At 39.1% G+C, this 14,143-nt stretch overlaps 1 pseudogene; it reads right to left on the reverse strand.

Moving 5' to 3' along the window:
• Positions 1–118, reverse strand: LOC124608090 (annotated as a pseudogene).
• Between the last annotated feature and the right edge of the window lie 14,025 nt (positions 119–14,143).

Raw genomic sequence — 14,143 nt, forward strand, 5'->3', positions numbered from 1 at the left:
TGCCAACAGCGCTCGGCAGACCGGATAGTCACCCATCCAAATGCCAGTCCAGCCCGACAGCGCTTAACTTCGGCGATCTGACGGGAACCGGTGTTACCACTGCGGCAAGGCCGTTGGCTGGTGCCTTTACTTTACCTAAAGTCAAACTGATCGTTATGTAACACATTCTCAGCATTCTATTCCACTCTTCCGTATCTTCAGCATCTTGAATGCATGAGCTGTTAAGCTGACTGTGCGCTAATTCTCGCACTTGTCGACTAAGGTATCTTCGTAAGTTTGTGGACGACGTTTTTCCGAATGTCAGATGGTACATCGAAATTGTTATTGATTCCACACACCAATGTGAAAAGTCGTTTTGTTGTCAATTCGTCCACTGATTTTAAAAATTCCGATGGAATGTTATCTACCCTTTCTTCATTCTGCCCTATTTGATCTCAAGTAGTCGAAAGCTCTTTTAAATTCTGATACTAATACTGGATCTCCTATATTTTTCCTGTCGACTGATGTTTCTTTTTCAATCGTATCATCAGACAAGTAACCCCTCCCCCCCCCCCCCCCCACACACACACACACACACATTGAGGCCTTGAGTGTAATTTTCCCACCTATCCGTTCCCTCCTCTGCGCTTAACAGAGGAATTTCCATTGTATTCTCAATGTTACCGTCAATGCTTTTAATTTAACCGAATTTTGACTTTTCTACACGCTGAGTCAGTCTTTACGACATTAATTTATTTTTCCATTTCTTCATATTTTTTATACAGCCTTACCATCTTAGCTTCCCTGCACTCCCTACTTATTTCGTCCCTAAATGACTTCTGTATTCCTGAATTTCCCAGCACATTTTTGTTCTTTCTTCATTCGTCGATCAAATGGAGTACCGTATTTCTTGTGTTATCTACGGTTTCTTCGCTTTTCTGCCCAACTTCAGTTCTGCCTTTTAAGAGATGTCATCATTTCTTCAAGTGATGTAACTATTGTGCTGCCTACTCCAGTATCGACATCTCAGAGAACTTCAAGCATCTCTCTGCGTTCCTTAATATTTCCGTGTGTAATATTAGTAATTTTCGCCTCACAAACATAAATATACGCTCAATAGTAAATGCCTGATGGCCTAAAGTTATCGAACAATTGTAAAGTAAAAGAAATGAACGATCGCATAGCAGCGACAGAGTCTATTATTCTTCATCTTTGCCGTTCTTGCGCGGTGCCTGTAAATCTCTATGTACATGTATCGATTAATGGTATAAAAAAGAATTCTGTTGTTTCAAGACAAATGAGGCTTTTGGCGCCTCACCTTTTACTGTTTGTTCCGCAACTGTATTTTATATTCTATGTGAAAATATTGAGTGGCTATGCTAAATGTTATTTTTTTTTTCAATCAGAAAACATATAGTTTCTTGTAACTGATTACGAACAGACAGCATCAAGAGGACATTTTGACTGTTATGTATAAAGTATTTAACCACAATGGTCATCTATTGTAATTTAATATGAAAAGGTACGTAGCATTAAAAAAAGGTGTGTTACAGATAAGTGTGCTGATTTTAGTAAATTAACCTTGATGATTTCCATCTCCTCATTTACTTTAATTATAATTATTTTGTGTTACTTCATCACCAGAAATTACGATCACGCTGATGGGCCGAACGCAGCATGGGGCAGAAGGAACATTATCGTTTTCCTATTGTTTCTGAACCAACTTTTTTGTGTAGTGTTGCATTTCTTTTAAAGTCTGTAAATCTTCTGGTCCCTTAGTGTTGATCCGGGTATGACTACATCGCGACTATAAAAATGCACAGAAATGATAATGTTTCTTCCGAGCGATCTCAAATATATATATATATATCAATATTCTGCTCTTATTCAGGTATTTAATGCTCAACGTATGTTATTATAATAGTGTAATCAATCCCTGATTCTGTTACCAAGTGGCCCACCAAAATATTAATTTTTTCGACATTTTTCAAAAAAAAAAACAATTCTTTTTCTTTTCGTCCCCCAAGAGCTACGCTACACTTGGCGCCCGAACAGGGACTTGATCAAAAATCATTTCATGTATGTGTTTAAAAATTTTTCAGTGCTTGTTCTAATAATTCAAATGGTTCAAATGGCTCTGAGCACTATGGGACTTAACAGCTGTGGTCATCAGTCCCCTAGAACTTAGAACTACTTAAACCTAACTAACCTAAGGACATCACACACATCCATGCCCGAGGCAGGATTCGAACCTGCGACCTTAGTTCTAATAATTGTTTCATTTTTTCATGTGGATGCAATTCAACCGAGAAAGAGAAGTGGGAAAACCTTTTAATTAATTCAGAAGAACGATTGATGAAATTACCAAAAAACGCGAGTATCCAGCCGTATCACCATCAAGACAGCCATAGTAAGTCAAATTTTTATACGCAGTAGCCAAGCTTTCGTAGTGACGTTGCATCCTTCGAGTTGATCAGAACGTAAACCTGTCTTTCCTTGCTTTTTGTAACAGCTTTATTTCAATTTGTCCATAGTCCATTCTTATATAGTTAAATTCAATGAAAGTGTACCATTGTTGTCAGTACATAAAAAAAATACGATATGGCGGATAACTACGCTCAAAACTGGTAAAACGTGTGATATTTCATTTGTTTGTAATTAGTAGGAACCATCTTGTCTTCTTGGCGTACATGAACGTCAGTTGTCACCCAGAGTTAAAATTTCATCTTAGGTCCCAGTAAGCCATAGCACTACGTCACAGACAAACGACTGACGGTAGTGACAAACAATATCTGTAGCATTTTGACGTTTGACAAATAATTCATGAACATGGCTGACGGTAAACAGCGGACACAAACAAAAGCAGACGACAGCGGTGATGCGAATGGACCTCACTATCCATTACGATCACGCGCGATAGGTACACGAGCGGAGGCAGAAGCAGCCTCGACCGAAGTTTTAGAAGCCGGTCCTAGTGTGCAAACTATTCCCGCTTTTGAAAAAAATTACTTGGCCGCAATGATCGAAGCGATAATGGAACGCAAGTTCGAAAGTCAAAGACAGAGAGAAGCGCAAAGACAGGAACGTGAAAAGCAGGAAAAATTTGATGAAAAGGCCCGCTAACAAAAAGAGAAGGCCGAAAGACGGCATAATAAAAATCAGGTCCTTACAAATCTGTGCAATTCAGTAAAAGCAGACATAAATTCAGTAAAAACAGATCTGCAAACGGAGATAAATGACCTAAATACACGGTTAAATTCAGTAAAGGCCGAACTAAAGGCAGACATAACAGCTGATTTAAATACCCTGTTGGGTAATGTCCAAAGCCAAATCAGTAGTCAGATCACGACCATGAGGCTAGAAATTGACACACAAGTAGAGTCAAAAATAGAGGATATTTCAAAACGGTTAGATGAAAAAACCGAAGCAGCCAAGGGAGAGATAAATTCAAGTGATGGAATATCAAAAACAATCTGCGACCTTAAAAGAAGATTATACTGCAATCTCTGATGAGGTCAAAGGAGTTAAAACCGCAGTAGACACGATCGAGAATGTTGTTGATGATCTTTCCAAACAGATTGAGACTCTTAATGTAGAGGATCAAATAACGAATACTGTTAAGGCACATGCTGAAGCACTGTCCGACCACTATCAAGAGTGGATTAAAAACAAAGACGGATTCATAGAAAACAAGGTCAAGAACGAACTCAGGGAAACTGTCAAAAACGTGACCTTTGAAATATTGGCAGCCGCTGGAAAAACAGGAGACACGGTAATGTCAGAATTAGGCCAGATAAGACGAACGTTAGCTCAAGATTTACCTGAATGGCGTCAACAAATAGTTGATGAAGTTCGTACACTAAAATTTCAAGTTGAAAATTCCCCACCTCCCGTGTCAGGAGAGTGGAATAATTCACCACGATGTAATGAACAACAGCAGGTACATTATCGTTCACCATTTGATAGCGCTCAAACTCATAGTTCTATAGAAGCACAATTTAACCAGAGTACCAGCCCACCCACTTTTGTCAGTTAATGCAGGAGGAAAGCGTGATGAAACATCGTGTTTTTCCGACTTTTCACCCACAGAAAAAAGAAATTCATCCTATAGTGTTCCTCCGAAATTTTTCAGGAATTTTCCCGAATAGCTGAAGTGACCGCCAGCGAATTCAATTCGTTACTGGATTTATCGTAGGCGATGCTGCCCTATGGGGAACCGAAATGGTCGACTCTTGTAAAAGTTACAAAGAGTTTGAACAGATGTTTTTAGCTAAATTCCGGAGTTCTGGTGTGCAGCAGCGCCTGAGAAAAGAGGTTTACAACGCCGAAGTGTTTAACAGTAAGCGCTGTAGTTTGAGAAGATATTTTGAAAAGTATTTAGCGAAAATCAAGTTCTGGGATTCGCCGATCACCGCCAAAGATGTTATTATGATTCTAAAAACTAAGCTACCGATTGCGATCAGAGAAAAATTAGTAAACGTGTCTGAGGACGATACGGACACTTTCCTATCTGTGTTAGACTCGTTAGATCTGATTTACGAGGACGCTAGAGTTGATGTTGGCAACGCCCACTCAGTGCAGGCGGCCAGCACAATACAGAATACGCAGGCAACAATGGTGGCCGAGCGAAAGCGCGTCACAGCGACGGCCAGTACCAAGCCCACAACGGTTTCAAAAATAAACACACTACGTACTCCAACAGTAAATACAAAAATAAGTAGAATAACGGCCAGAGATACAATCCAATATATAATTCGTCACCACCTCAGTACGGAAATGCACTTTATAATACACAGCCCCAGCAATATGGAAACACGCAACCGATCAACGGTAATTATCAAAACGATTAGTCTTACGATTCAGATCGTCACTGGAAAGGAAATAAATGGCATAATCAAGGTGGAGACCAACGTACACCTTTCAGTAACGGTTACAATCAACACAAGCCACAGCAAAATACCTTTCAGCCAAAAACTATACACGTCACGCAACAAGCGAACGGACCTTCGGGAAGTCTGAAGCCTAAACGCCCGCATAATACGCAAATTTATTATGCGCAAGTGAATACGCCAGGACAACAAGATCCATTTCCAACCAAGTTCGTACCACAAAACCAACACCAGTTCCAGACGGAAGAAACTTTAAGAAATATAATTCAGCAGGAAAGTAAGCGTCGATCGGTAAATTAAAAGCAGCACCTTTGAGCCTCCTAGAGGATGCTGCAGGTTTGAATGGGGGCACGCTGTCCCTTAGTCCACACGAAATTAAAGCAATTAGGTATGACAAAGAGACAAACTTACGGGATGATCTAGTAGCAGACACTGAGACGAAAGACAATGATGACGTATGGGACGAACAAGTTCAAGCTTCCATAAGAGTATCAATTGCCAACATACCAGTAACAGCCATTGTAGATATAGGAGCTAATATAAATGTCTTATCTTTATGTTTATTTAAGCAAATATCCTCTGTATGCAAAATTTTATCACTTCCAATTCAAGGTTGCACCGTTTGGGGAGCAATTTGTCCACTAACACAACGTGTAAATCTTCAGACTCAGCTTCAAATCCAGATAGAGTCTATTTCAGTAACGTGCATTTTTCTTATTGTTAAAAACCTATCAGTGCCATGTATCTTGAGTATGGAATTCTTGAGGCAGACGAAAGCTAAAATTGACATCGAGTGTGGAATCTGTACTCTAGTAGCTAGTAGCGAGCCAGCAACAAGTAACTGTAAATTTGTTAAGAAGTAAGGTGAAGACAAACTTTGGGGTGCTTCAAATAGCAGTACGGCCATGGACTAAAAGACAACAGTACAGTCAGACAGAAGACATGACAGATCTTGAAAGTGTTAATTCCCGGTCAGAATGGAATATACGGTAAAGCTAGCGAGTCCAGTGAATTATCCAAACAACAGAAGAATGAGCTTTACAATTTGTTAACAGATTACGTTCAAGTATTTTCTAAGAAACCTGGACTAATAAAAGGCTGACCCATTCAACCTACTGTAGAAAAAGCTATTCCATTCCATATGCGAGACGCGTAGCTGTCAAGTGCGAGATCAGGAAAATGTTACGCTGGAATGTGATAGAAGTATCTCATCCACCTTATTCGAGTCCTTTATTATCTGTACTAAAATCAGATGGTAGCTTAAGGCTAGTCCTAGATGCAAGATTAATCAATAAAATTATAGTATCCATAAGAACGAGACCAGAGGCTCTTGAAGAGCATCTGCAGAAGTTTCATGGAGTTAAGTATTTGGGCACCCTTGATTTGAAAAGCAGTTACTGGCAAGTAAAACTTGCGCAGGAGTCTAGGAAGTACACTGCGTTTATATTTGCAAGTAGATCTTTCCATTTCAAAGTTGTACCGTTTGGACTAAATGTGAGTTCCGGAATTTTTATTTCTGCCCTTGACTATGTACTAGGTCCTGAACTTTTAGATGAGGTAACAGTCTATGTGGATGACGTTCTTGTAGCATCGAAAAATTGGGAAGATCATGTGGCCCTTCTGCAAAAAGTATTTCAACGATTCAGAGAGTATGGCGTTACAGCAAATCTTAAGAAATCCAAGTTTGGAAAAAGTGAAATCAAATTTTTAGGACACATCATCACCCCTGAAGGAATTAAACCTGACCCGGAAAAATTGTCTGCTATAAAAAACTTTCCAACCCCTGTTACAAAAAGGCAACTGAAAGGATTTATCGGTCTTACGTCATTTTTCAGACGTTTTGTTCCCAATCAGCTATTGAACAATCCCGCTCTTCACAACCTTTTAAAAAAGAATTCACATTGGAATTGGACGCCGGAATGCCAAAACGGATTTCAGAAAATTAATGACAGTCTGGCTAACAGTAACATTCTCCATCATCCTCAGATGGATAAGGAATTTTGTATTACTGCAGACGCTTCCTTTGTGGGTATCGGCGATTGTCTTTTCCAGATTCAATTAGTAAATGGACACGAGCAAATCCAAGTGATCAGCTTTCCGAGTCGAGTGTTCTCTGAGTGTGAGAAGTCTTATTCGGTTACGGAGTTGTAGGCACTCGCCGTAGTATGGGCTTTTAGGCGATTTAACTATTATATCTATGGAAGAAAAATTAAAGTCTATTCAGACCATCAAGCCTTATCATTCCTCCTTTCATGCAAGTTGCAAGACCCCCGTCTTACTCGATGGTGCTTACTCCTGCAGGAATATGACTTTGACATTATATATATAAAAGGTAAAGATAATGTTATAGCAGACGCACTTTCTCGCTCACCTGAGGGCTTACCAGAAACCAGCGAACTGGTGGAACAAATGTCTAATTATAAAGTTTTGTTAATGAAAGATCCAATTCAAAGAAAGTATTTTCTTCAGATATGTAGGCAGATTCAGATTCTTCAAAATACAGATCCAAAATGGAAAAAGGTTAGACAAATTCTTCACGAAAATCCAGCCCACAGGTTGTCCAAGTTTTATAAAGTTCATAAGACGTCTGAGTCATCTGAGAGGTGGTGTGTTTGCATCCCTCGAAATTTCATTGAACAACTTCTGTGGTACACTCACATTTCATGGGGTCACTACGGACCAGAAAAATGTAAAAGGAAAATCTCGACTTACTGTTATGTTCCGAATCTACAGTAGAGAATCCATAAATTATTGAGAAACTGTGTCATCTGTCAAAAGGCAAAATCCTTAAACATTTCCACTTCAATCCCACTAAATCCAATAATTGCTGAAAGGCCAAACCAGCTTCTTAGTATTGATCTGGCAGGTCCACTACCCACCGGTAGGGGAGGCGCTAAATACTTAGTAGCAATCCTGGACAATTTTTCTAAGCACATAAGACTGTACGCAGTGAAATCTTCTTGTGCAAATCCGATAATTCGTCGCATTGAAAATGATTATTTCCCACGATTCGGGGTTCCAGAATCAATCTTGTCCGATAATGCTTCAAATTTCACATCACGCCCGTGGCGTGCATTTCTTGCTCGCCATGGAATCAAACAAATTTTCGTATCCCTCTTTCGACCGCAATCGAATCCGGCAGAAAGAATCTTCAACGAATTTAACAGATTTATAAGGACGTACATTCCGAACAAGCAGTCTAAGTGGGTAGACTTCGTAACACCTTTCGAACAGATTGTAAACCACCTTCCTCATCTGTCGACCAGATTCACGCCACATGAGTTAATGTCAAGATCAAAAGAAAGGAATGAATGGATAGACCCCCTTCCAAAGTTACAAGACAACGAATTGGACCTAGACGCAAAAATCAGGCAAGCTCTCATATCATTGACAATGTATGCTAATCTCCGAAAAAAGGCATTTGATAAGAAGGTAAACAGAGTTATCGATTTCAAAGAAGGAGAAAAAGTATTAGTCAGGACTCACTTTAAACCATCCCTGTTGTTAAAGAAGAATCGTAAGTGGCAACACATTTATGAAGGTCCCTTTGTGATAATGAGGAAACCACACATTGGTAGCTATTTGTTATCTGACCCTGCCACGAATAAAATCAAAGGATTGTTCCACCATCATGATTTAAGAAAATTTTATAACGCCAGGAATTAAGTTAATTTAAGCTGTAAGAAAATTCTATGGTATTGGAGATCAGGATTAACCAATGAGTGACAAGAACTGAACTGAACTGACTAAGGACGTTAACCGGTGCTAAAAGGAAACCTTATGTATTAAAACAACGCGTCTGGAAAATAAAATACAGAATAAGTTGTAGACAAGTATTTACATGAATAATCTTTATGTAAACAGGATGACATGTCCTAGAGGCGATTTTCAGCTTTAGTTATTAGTATGTAAGAAAAATGATGTACTCGAGAGGTATTAATTAGCCCCGAGGTACTAAAAGGAGGAAAGATGAAGGAGCGAATAATGCACTTCTCCCGCTAAATAGTAATTTGAAAATGAGCAGGAAGGAGCGAATAATGCACTTATCTCGCTAAATAGTAATATGAAAATGATGATTATATGTGCTTAGTATTAGAAAGTGAAATTTAATCGAGGACAAATTAATGACCTGTTTTAAAAGGAAATACTTAAACGTCCAGACAAAAGAGGAAAGTAGTGTGAAAAGATTCGATTCCATGAGGTTATTCCCTGTTTTCAAATGTGACGTAAATAAGGCACCACCTGTTAGCGCAAAACAGTCGGTAGATTTAACTTGTAAGTTCCTGCACAGTGCTGTGCCAGCGATAAAATAACATCTCTTTGAAGTAAACAGGTACCTAGGATTAAGCATGAACAGATTGATAACGCAGTGCAATTGTTCTAAAAAGGCCTGACGTTAACCTTAAGTAAAAGCGTGATGGAATAAAAAGGAAGTTTATTATATAAAGCAAAGTAAGATGAGTCCAGACTATAAACAAGCTGAGTAAAAGAACACATGAGTAACATGGTTTATTACGGCAACTTCACGGTACTATTGAGCATTAGCGATACTGCAAATTCACAAGCTAGCAGCAAATAGAATAAGAATCTCGCCCAAGCTTCACAGGTCGCGACAGCAGCAAACAACAACACTCTAGTGAGAGGCTTATGTATACAAATGATAATTAATACCCAAATGCTTAATGCATGAACTTGACTTAGTCTAAGAAATGAACAAAGAGTAGTAAGCAAGCTGCAGCAAGATATATATTAGATATAAATGCTTGAAGTGATAGATTTTATTTTAAGTGCGCACTGTAACATTTATTATTCTCTGTGATTATTGAATCCCTTTCCTAAGTGCAAATCCTTTAAGATCCTTGATCCAATCCACTCCGCAGGATCAACGTGTAACGATGCACGTGTGCTTGGGAAGTGAGGCACTACGTATAAAAATGAGTAGGTTCGCGACGCGCATATCGCTTTTGTAATGCGCAATGTAAATTAAATTCTCGACCTGGTTGAGGAGTAATTTAAATTCTGTCGACGATCCGCGAGTAGGCCCGCTTTGCCCACTTTTCTTTTTCGACTGTTTGTATTTCTACACGAAATCCAGAGGCGGATTTGCTATTTTCAAATCTGTCCTCGAACTTTCTTTAAAGACAAACACATACGAGAGAAACTTTGACATAAATGAAGCTCCTCTCACAAGTCACTGAATAAGATGAGCATCAAAGAAAATGTATTGAGCCTACAAAATGAATAAGCAAGCGTGATAAAGATTACTATGAATGAAATTAATTTGTAAAGGAGATTGGAATGAATTTGGTCAAAGAAAAAATGGTTCAAATGGCTCTGAGCACTATGGGACTCAACTGCTGAGGTCATTAGTCCCCTAGAACTTAGAACTAGTTAAACCTAACTAACCTAAGGACATCACAAACATCCATGCCCGAGGCAGGATTCGAACCTGCGACCGTAGCGGTCTTGCGGTTCCAGACTGCAGCGCCTTTAACCGCACGGCCACTTCGGCCGGCGGTCAAAGAAAAAGGACTTATAATAGCTTACCTGTGACCATAGGCATAAATAAAGAAAAGACTAATTAAGAAACAATTGTTCTGATTCAAAGTGGTCAATTAGATTATTTCTCGATTTAAATGAACTCTTGTAAATATTAGTATGTAAATCAATTTGTAAACACTGTGTGATGTTATGAAGCGAGAATTTATTTTAATACACCGTTCACGCAGACGCTCACCACAGTGCAAGTGAAGTTTTAAAGTTCGACGATTTTCAGTGGCAGTATTCTACTGCACCATATGTGTGAAAAATTCATTGATGTGTGCATTGTGTAATAATCAGCGTCATTCCACACATGCAGTTGCAGCGGTAGCTACCACTTACCTGTGAATCCGTAATTGTATAGTGGACAGGAAGTGATGTGAGGCAGTTTCGGTGGCAGAAGCTCCCTCCAGCAATCTAAAAAGCACAAAGCCACGATCCGCCGAACAAAAGCGACGCACGGCATCTCAAACGCGAAATCAACGCTCTGCAAGAAAGCTCCGGTCACGTGCGCGCGCACAGACTGAATTTCAAGATTGCTCACAGCAGTTGCTGAGCGCTATATTCTGTAGCAAAAACATTCACATCCAGTACTGAAAACATTTTTGTATGTATCATAAACCTTCTGAGAGACTCTAAGATTGAGAAGTTAGCGTAATTAGTATAATGACTGATTGTACACAGAGATAAGTCACAAGTTCACCTCTGAACACTGTTGAAAAGTAAACTTTAACGAGAGGTCACGATACGAATGAAAATAAGCACACGACAATACGTAAAAGGATCCGGTCCTTCCTATATCCCATCCCACATGTATATAAAATTAGTTTTGTAGGCTATTCTAATATAAGATATTTTATCTGTTTCATATGTGAAATAATTCGGAGAGCCACCCTCGAGCACTGAAAGTGAAAGATATGGACTTCCTTGTCGAAGCCATCACCAGTGGCCGCTCTACAATCCAAGTCTATTATAAATAGTGTATGTGCGACGAAAATAAATGTATAATTAAGTGCGACAACAGACAAGGCAATCAATCGACAAGACTATGACAGTATAATGAATACAGTCAAAACAGAAAGTTGTGTACCAGTTGTGATAGTCAAATTACTTTTGCAACGATGAAAAATGAAGTGTGACTCTATTTCCCTATAAATTTTGTAAATATGTGTACTTATAGCCTTAATTTTAAGAATCATCAAGAAAGACTGAATCCATGCAAACACTGATAGAAACACAGAACAAATTCACAATGATCCACCGTCAGTAATTACAAATTGAAACGTTAATTCTTTTATTATGGAATGAATGTGAAATGAAACTTTTAATAACCTGTATGTTACACACGAAAATTACAAATATTCCAATGGGCATGAGGATGAAAGTAATACCTTCGGTATTCCTTCCCTCCTCATGGGAGGCAGTGTAATATTAGTAATTTTCGTCTCACAAACATAAATATACGCTCAACAGTAAATGCCTGATGGCCTAAAGTTATCGAACAATTGTAAAGTAAAAGAAATGAACGATCGCAAAGCAGCGACAGAGTCTATTATTCTTCATCTTTACCGTTCTTGCGCGGAGCCTGTAAATCTCTATGTACATGTATCGATTAATGGTATAAAAAAGAATTTTGTTGTTTCAAGACAAATGAGGATTTTGGCGCCTCACCTTTTACTGTTTGTATTCTATGAAAGGTGGACGCGGACTTGCTGCGCTCCGCAACTGTATTTTATATTCTATGTGAAAATATTGAGTGAATATGCTAAATATTTTTTTTTTCAATCAGAAAACATGTAGTTTCTTGTAACTGATCACGAACAGACAGCATCAAGAGGACATTTTGGCTGTTATGTATAAAGTATTTAACCACAATGGTCATCTATTGTAATTTAATATGAAAAGATACGTAGCATTAAAAAAAAGGTGTGTTACAGATAAGTGTGCTTATTTTAGTAAATTAATCTTGATGATTTCCATGTCCTCATTTACTTGAATTATAATTATTTTGTGTTACTTCATCACCAGAAATTACGATCACGCTGACGGGCCGAACGCAGCATGGGGCAGAAGGAACAGTATCGTTTTCCTATTATTTCTGAACCAACTTTTTTGTGTAGTGTTGCATTTCTTTTAAAGTCTATAAATCTTCCGGTTCCATAGTGTTGATACGGGTATGACTACATCGCGACTATAAAAATGCACAGAAATGATCATGTTTCTTCCGAACGATCTCAAATATATATATCAATATGCTGCTGTTATTCAGGTATTTAATGCTCAACGTATGTTACTATAAAAGTGTAATCAATCCCTAATTCTGTTGCCAAGTGGCCCACGAAAATATTCACTTTTTCGACATTTTTCAAAAAAAAAAATTAAATAAAATAACAATTCTTTTTCTTTTCGTCCTCCAAGAGCAACGCTACACATGTCCCAGTTCCTTGCACACTGATTCTTACTGACTAGTCTGTTAAACTTCACCCTACTCTTCATGACTACTAAATTGTGATCTGGGTCTATATCTTCTCCTGGGTGCGACTAAAATCCAGTATCTGATTTCGGAATCTCTGCCTTACCTATGGAAAGTAATAGTTTGAAGATAGCCTCAAGTTAACCGAAATTAGTCCGATTTCAGGAAAATACACAGACACTGTAATTTATCTTACAGTCTCGCGCCATATAACCTCTGTGTATGTATAACCAGTTAAATCTATGTTCCTTGTGAGTAATTTTGAAAGTCTGGATTTTTCTGCGAGTGATTTACGTTAAGGCGGAAAAAGTTACACCAATGTTTTTTGATTACACATTGACGTTATATTGAAGCTGGCTACAGAGTTTACTAAATAATAACAATTTATAAATAAAGGAAATTCTTACAGGAGATTAATGCATTAAATGCAGACACTGATTAGTAAAACACATATACTAGCATAAACTACACTATATGATCAAAACTATCCGGACACCTGGCTGAATATGACTTACAAGTTCGTGGCACTCTCCATCGGCAATGTTGCAATTCAAAATGGTGTTACCCCACCCTTAGCATTGATGACAGCTTCCACTCTCGCAGGTATACTTTCAATCAGGTGCCGGAAGGTTTCTTGGGGAATGGCAGCCCATTCATCACGGAGTGCTGCACTGAGGGGAGTTATCGATGTCGGTCGGTGAGGCCTGGTAAGAAGTCGGCGTTCCAAAACATTCCAAAGGTGTTCTATAGAGTTCTGGTCAGGACTCTGCGCAGGTCAGTCCACTACAGGGATGTTATTGTCGTGTAACCACTCCGCCAAAGGCCGTGCATTATGAACAGGTGCTCGATCGTGTTGAAAGATACAAGCGCCATCACCGAATAGCTTAAAACATCAATGGAGGCCTGTGCTGTGATAGTCCCACCCAAAACAACAAGGGGTTCAAGTCCTCTCCACGAAAAACCCGAGCACGCCATAGCACCACCGCCTCCGAATCTTACTGTGGGCACTACACACGCTGATAGATGACGTTCACCGGGCATTCGCCAAACCCATTCCCTGCCCTCGGAGCGCCACATTGTGTACCGTGATTCATCACTCCACACAACGTTTTCCCACTATTCAATCGCCCAGTGTTTACGCTCCTTACACCAAGCGAGACGTCGTCTGGCGTTTACCGCCGTGATGTGTGGCTTATGAGCAGCCGCTCGACCATGAAATCTAAGTTTTCTCACCTGCAGCCTAACTGTCATAGTACTTGCA

This window comes from Schistocerca americana, chromosome 3, assembly GCF_021461395.2.
Source record: "Schistocerca americana isolate TAMUIC-IGC-003095 chromosome 3, iqSchAmer2.1, whole genome shotgun sequence".
Lineage (NCBI taxonomy): Eukaryota > Metazoa > Arthropoda > Insecta > Orthoptera > Acrididae > Schistocerca > Schistocerca americana.